Source organism: Babylonia areolata, chromosome 11 (assembly GCF_041734735.1).
Source record: "Babylonia areolata isolate BAREFJ2019XMU chromosome 11, ASM4173473v1, whole genome shotgun sequence".
Lineage (NCBI taxonomy): Eukaryota > Metazoa > Mollusca > Gastropoda > Neogastropoda > Buccinidae > Babylonia > Babylonia areolata.
In genome coordinates, this window is record NC_134886.1 from 19,415,246 (window position 1) to 19,422,745 (window position 7,500).

Here is a 7,500-nt window from a genome sequence, read left to right on the forward strand (position 1 = left end):
ACGCACACGCACGACATAGCACACAATCGTAAATAGTGCACAATCAGAAATGCTACCAACGAATTCTGAAACTAGCAAAACTCACTCATTCACTAATAGTCAGTTTAGTTCATACTGGAAAGAGATGAGCTGTTGAGAATTATTCAGGAAGGGAAAAGGTGGGTCATCAGACTGGATTTGAAAGAATGCAGCGAAGATGAGTGAAGGAAAGGCTGAGGAAGTTGAATCCAAAAAAAGGGGGCTTGGAATGAAACACTGCGTTGGCCATACGTTTTGGTTCGAGTAGTGGGGGTGCGGGGGGAGGGGGGGAAGCGGAGGGGGTGGGGGGTCCTAAGCATACGGGTGTCAGAAGAATGGACAAAGATAGACGACTTTGTAAATAATTCTTTCTTGTACTGGGAGCCAGTGTAAAGCATGAAGGAGAGGAGAGACGTGATCAAATTTAGAGGAACGAAAGACAAGACGAGCAGCATAGTTCTGGACTTTTTGAAGCCTAGCAATGAGGTAGCTGGGTGACTCAACATGTAGGGAATTACAGTAATCCAGGCGGGACAGCACATACTAGGTAGAATCAAGTAGATGTACATCATTTCACTTGTATAGCTTTGTGCAAATAACGCAGAAAAGACAGACAAGTTCGCAAGTGGTGTGTAATAAGCGTTTTAGTGCGGGTGCCATTTTCAGATAGTTAGGACTCCATGAAATGTTTACTTTTTTCGGTTTTATACTTTTCAGCCACCTTTCCCTCCTCATTTCAGAACGTAATTTAGCACATAAGCTTTCGGTGGTTACACATCAAGGACTCACACTCGCTGCTTGCACATAGCATATTGTACGAGACGAGGCAGTTATCTGGAATAGGGTCCGGGGGTTCACTGCAGGACTGAGGGTATACTATATGTATATCAACAGAATTCAGTACTATACCTCAAGGACTGGGGGGCATTTGACTTCTTCTTCTTTTTCTTCTGCGTTCACTCGTATGCACACGAGTGGGCTTTTACGTGTATGACCGTTTTTTACCCCGCCATGTAGGCAGCCATACTCCGTTTTCGGGGGTGGGTATGTTCTTGTTTCCATAACCCACCGAACGCTGACATGGATTACAGGATCTTTAACGTGCGTATTTGATCTTCTGCTTGCATGTACACACGAAGGGGGTTCAGGCACTAGCAGGTCTGCACATATGTTGACCTGGGAGATCGTAAAAATCTCCACCCTTTACCCACCAGGCGCCGTCACAGTCATTCGAACCCGGGACCCTCAGATTGACAGTCCAACGCTTTAACCACTCGGCTATTGCGCCCGTCGGGGGCATTTGACGACTTGCTAAAGTTTTTATCCCTAACATACCGGCCAAGAGGCACAACACATTCACAAGGACTGAATGATATCGCAAGGAAAAAAAAAAAAAAAGAAGAAAAGACGCAGCCAAGGAAAATGTAAAACAAAGTAAATAATTGTCCAGAAGCAAATGAAAAAAAGAAACGTTCCTTTTACATTTTCTGTACAAAATTGCTGCTCCTCAGCTGGACACAATGAATCCTCCCTGCCCGTTTTGGATTTGTTCCATTAAAAAAAAAAAAAAAAGTTTTCTCTTCAATTATATAACACACTGAATGCACAGAAGTGGACAAGTGTGTGTGTGTGTGTGTGTGTGTGTGTGTGTGTGTGTGTGTGTGTGTGCGTGTGTGTGTGTGTGTATGCGTGTGTGTGTGCGTGCGTGCGTGCGTGTGTGTGTGTGTTTGTGTGTGTGTGTGTGTGTGTGTGTGCGTGCGTGCGTGTGTGTACGTGTGCGTGTGCGTGTGTGTATGTGAGTGTGTGTGTGCAGAAATGGGAACCAGTGGAAAGTGATGAGTGATTTTTTTTTTTTTTTCTTCTCATTATCATAATTCTAACTTTACCATTTTTATCCTTTGATTTTTGCTCACAATTACCACTGACGTATAATATTTTCGGTCCCGGTTTAACATTTCAGATTTCATTATATCATCGTTTTTTTTTTCTTTTCTGTTTCTCTTTCAAAAACATGATACAAGCTGATAGTTGTTTTCCTTTGTGTTGTTTTTGCCTTCCTCAGACGGCAAATGTCTATCTTTGGGTTTGCGTTTTCCTTTGAAATTTAAGTTTTTATTATATTTTTATATTTGTTTTCACTTTTAAAGACATGGTATTTATTTAATCATGTTGATATTTGTTTGGTTTGTTTTGTTGTTGTTTTTTTTTCCTCGCCCGCCTCTTCTTCCTACTCCACCGTTTTTTCCCGCTCGCGCTTTTGTTTCTTCTTCTTCTTCTTCTTCTTCTTCTTCTCCTCCTCCTCCTCCTCCTCCTCCTCCTCCTCTTGTCTTTGTGTCTTTTTTGTAGGTTCATGGTGAAAAGAAGCTTTCAGCCTATCCCTTTACCCTAAATAAAACATTCGAATTCGAGTTCGAGGTTTTCGTCTCTTTGTCTCTCTCTTTCACACACACACACACGCACGCACACACACACACACGCGCACACACACACACACACACACACACACACACACACACACACACACACACACACACACACACTAATACACGATCAATCTTATTATCAATGGATGACCTTGCTCAGTGCATTGCCAGCTCATTCCGTTCTGCACTTAAAAGAAACTTCCCAAAGACCGCCCCTCACCTCCCCCTCTCACCACACCCTTCTCTCTCCCCCCTCGCCGCCCCTTTTTTTTATTTTGTTTTCCATTCCCAGTGTACAAAAGACAAAATCAATTACACAGAACAGCAAAGGCCCCATTCGTTCACACAATGGAAACAACATTCACAGGAGGCGCGATCCCACACGCTCTAAATAACATAGGCATCCTTCAGTCTCGGAAGACTATGGAGTTGCGCTCTAGGTGTTTATTCTGGTACAGCGTCGGGTGTGGCTGGCCAGTCCGACGCGGGAATGACAGTCCCTGTGGCAGAGGGCACAGATGAAGTCTGACGCTGGTCTGTCTGCCTAACGAACATTGCATTCTTTCAGTCCAAATGAGATAGCTTAAAAAGAACGTTTTAGGTAGTTTACACAGGTTTTTTTTAAATAATTTATTTATTTATCTATTTATTTTATAGGTGGGTGGGTGGGTGGGGGTGGGGGTTCTTCTTTTAGCTATTCATGTTTATGTGTGTCCCTTCATTGGACATAAATCATATTTTGACTACCCCCCCCCCCCACCCCCACCCCCCCACCCCTCTTCATGGCGAGGGTAAAAATGGTCATACTTTTTCTTCCTTTTTTTCCTTCTGTTTTTCTCGGTTTTTCGTCCCGTTTTCATTCATTCTTTCTTCATCATTTACTTCTTTATCTATTCATTATTCATCTATTTACCTATCTACATATCCGTCTATCGTTTAACTCTCTCTCTTTCTCCCTTTCTGTCTGTCTCTCTCTTTTCCTTCCTTTCTTTTCTTTTTTTTTCTTACTTTTTTGATATAAAGGAAAGTACTGGAGTTCAAGAAGAAAAGAGTTCGGTTTTTTTTCTTTTCTGGTTTTTTTTTTAATTCTTTATTTTTTACACTTCTAAGCTCTTTAACTCTAGAATGTTAGGAGATTTTCCAACTTTTTTATTTATTTATTTATTTATTTTATTTATTTATTATTTTTTTTACACAGTTTTCATGTGGATGTAGAAGCCTGACGATTCTGTTAAAATCTAGTTTGTCTTGTGTGGCATGAGAACATGGAGTGCTGGGGTTCAATGCGGTTAAGGATGTTTTGGTGCAGAGGCGAAGGTGAGAGAGCGAGAGAGATACAGAGTGAGGGAGACAGCGAGAGAGAGAGAGAGAGAGGGGGGTGGGGTGGGAAGGAGTGGAGAGAGGGAGGTAGAGAGGGAGAGACGAAACGAAACGAATTTTTATTTCACGAGGGCAGTGGAGTAAGCACAGCTGGTTTTTTTTTTTTTTTTTTACATCCAGCCCTCAAGGGCAAAATAGAAAGAAAAGCGAAAAAAAAAAAGAAGAAGAAAAAAAAAAGCAATCACACACACACACACACACACACACACACACACACACACACACACACACACACACACACACACACACACACACACATGAAAATGAAGTGCATAGATAAAAACATGTACACAACCTAAATACGACGCAACGACACATATTACTATTGAAAAGATCAAATCATTATAAAATGAAATGATTAATAGAGAAGAAGAAGAAGAAGAAGAAGAAGAGAGAGAGAGAGAGAGAGAGAGAGAGAGAGAGAGAGAGAGAGAGAGAGAGAGAGAGAGAGAGAGAGAGAGAGATGTTCAGAAGGACAGCAACAGAATATGAAACAAAGCGGCAATACGAGGCACAGGAAAACAGGCTCGCACATTGTCTTTCTCTTAGAGACAGACACGTTGCCAGTGCTTTAAAAAAACAAAACAAAACAAAAACAACAACAACAAAAAACAACAAAAAACACACACAAAAAAAACAAAAACAAAAAAACAAAACAAAAAAACAACAACCCCCGCCCCCCTATGTTGCTAGTGCTTTTAAAACAGGCACGCGCACAAGCAATTTCAGCAGCGGGGACACATGGGTTAATAAAAAAAAAAAAGGGGGGGGGGGGGGAGAGGGGAAGAAAAAGCAGAAACGGTGCCATACCCTTTTACAGACATCGTTGTTTTACCATCACATCCATAAGGTTTGGCATAGGAAGGCGATGGCCCAAAACCTTACCTTCCGCCGCTTTGAATTAATCTTCCGTCACCCATTTTTTTGTTGTTTTTTTCCTGCATGCAGTTTTATTTGTTTTTGCTATCGAAGTGGATTTTTCTTCAGAATTTTGCCAGGAACAACCCTTTTGTTGCGCTTAGTGCATGCTGCACACGGGACCTCGGTTTATCGTCTCATCCGAATGACTAGCGTCCAGACCACCACTCAAGGTCTAGTGGAGGGGGATAAAATATCGGCGGCTGAGCCGTGATTCGAACCAGCGCGCCCAGATTCTCTCGCTTCCTAGGCAGGCGCGTTACTTCCAGGCCATCACTCTACTTCATACCTGGGTGGAGTGAGGATGATCAGAGCTGAACTGAATGCCTTTCCTTAGAGCACAACTCCATGGCCAAACGAGGTTTCGAACACTGACCACTGATGGTCACTGGATCATAAATTTAACGCCATACCGATTCTGCCACAGCGCTACAAAACACACTGACGGTTATCGAAAATTAACCAAAAAAGGCTCTGTAAACAAATTTTTAAAAAAGTGAGTGAATTAAGAAATGACTAACTAACTAACTAACTAAATAACTAAGTGAATAGAATAAGTAAGTAAATGAATAACTGACTGACTGACTAAGTAAGTAAATAACTAACTAATAAGTAAATAAACGAAGAACTAACGAACTAACTAACGAATTAACTAACGAACTAACTAACTGACTATATAGCTAGCTAGCTAGCTAGCGAACTAACTAATAGCAGGCGAACAAAACGAACAATCATTTCGTAGATAATTCTAACCAACCAACCAACCAACCAACCAACCAACCAACCAACTAACTAACTAACTCACTCACTCACTCACTCACTCACTCACTCACTAACCAAGTGAATAGAATAAGTAAATAAATGACTGACTGACTGACTGACTGACTGACTAACTAACTAACTGAGAAATAGCAGGCGAACGAAAAAAAAAAATCATGTCGTAGATAATTTAGTCTCACTCAATGGACACAATTAAGGAAACGGACGTGACACAGCGACATGGATGAAGTATCCCTAGCTCTGGTGACATTACAGGACCATTCGAGGACCTTCACGGAGAGGCAGAGTGTTTAGAAAATGTGTCAGAAAACGATGTCTTCCGCTGTTTGTGGAGACTCCCATGGGAACAATAATGGACGTTCACCTCCCTTCACACACACGCACGCACGCACGCACGCACGCACGCACGCACACACACACACACACACACACACACACACACACACACAAGACTTTCTCCCGTACATTTTATTGGATTTTCCTCGTTCGCTTCTGTGTTTCCAACGCGTACCCCATCTTAGAAAATAGACAGATAGGATAGACAAACATAGACAGATGTATTAGTAGAAAACAACGAATTAATCAACCAACACTTACTTGCTTACTTACTTACGTACTTACTTACTTACTTACTTATAAAACATAAATACCTCGAGAGAAAAAAAACAAAAACAAAAAAAACCTAGAAAAACAATATTTGCTCAGAAAACAACTTCCCAATGCTGTATTGCGTTTTGTTTATGTTTAATTGATTGTAATATATTTCATTTTGAACGTAAAGAACCGCCTTGCAAGGGTGAAAAAATGAGTCCACTTGCAGCAACAGCAACAAATATAAACAAGCATGTAAGCAAGAAGAACAAGCAACAGAAATGAAATGAAATTATGGTGCTTAGAGCCTCGCCGACCACTAAGGCCATCTCAAGGCTATCGCCACGTTAATAACTACTACAAGGGTAAAAAACAAGCAATTAAAACGAATCACCACTTCAAACTTTCCACTCAAAGTTTAAAAAAAAAAAAACTTCCATTGTTTAAAACCTTCAAATCTGATTAAAAATGTTCACTTCTTTCAAGAAGTCCAGCAGCGTCCACGGAGGGACATCACGAAACAAGGTCTTCAAAGAAACAAGAAACAGAAGAACAAGAGTAATTGATATGTAGACAGAATATGAGATAATATTTCTTATAACAAAGGTTTAAGGCTTTTATTCCATAACGTGAATTTCATACTTTCTTCTTGTTGTCATTTGTATATATTTTAGGATTAAAAAAAAAAAAAAAAGATCGATCGATTTATTCAACTATTAATTCAATTATTTATTAATTTACGTATTTATTCAACTACTTTTCTATTAATATATTTTCTTATAACACGCAGTGCTAACCATATATACACACAGATTATGGAATGATTCAATGTGTCGCCACAATCCTAACTGATGGAACATATCGATACTTTAACCGGTATTGGACCACACCATTTTGAAATGATCAATAAGCAGTCTGCTATGATGCGGAGACAGAGGATGGACAAATTGGTGAAATATTTGTATTTGTATTACTTTCTATCACAACAGATTTATATGTGTGAAATTCGGGCTGCTCTCCCCAAGGAGAGCGCGTCGCTATACTACAACGCCACCTTTTTTTTTTTTTTTTTTTTTGTATTTTTTTCCTGCGTGCAGTTGTATTTGTTTTTCCTATCGAAGTGGATTTTTCTTCAGAATTTTGCCAGGAACAACCCTTTTGTTGCCGTGGGTTCTTTTACGTGCGCTAAGTGCATGCTGCACACGAGACCTCGGTTTATCGTCTCATCCGAATGACTAGCGTCCAGACCACCACTCAAGGTCTAGTGGAGGGGGAGAAAATATCGGCGGCTAAGCCGTGATTCGAACCAGCGCGCGCGCTCAGATTCTCTCGCTTCCTAAGCGGACGCGTTACCTCTAGGCCTTCACTCCAAATAGAATAAAAAAAAAAG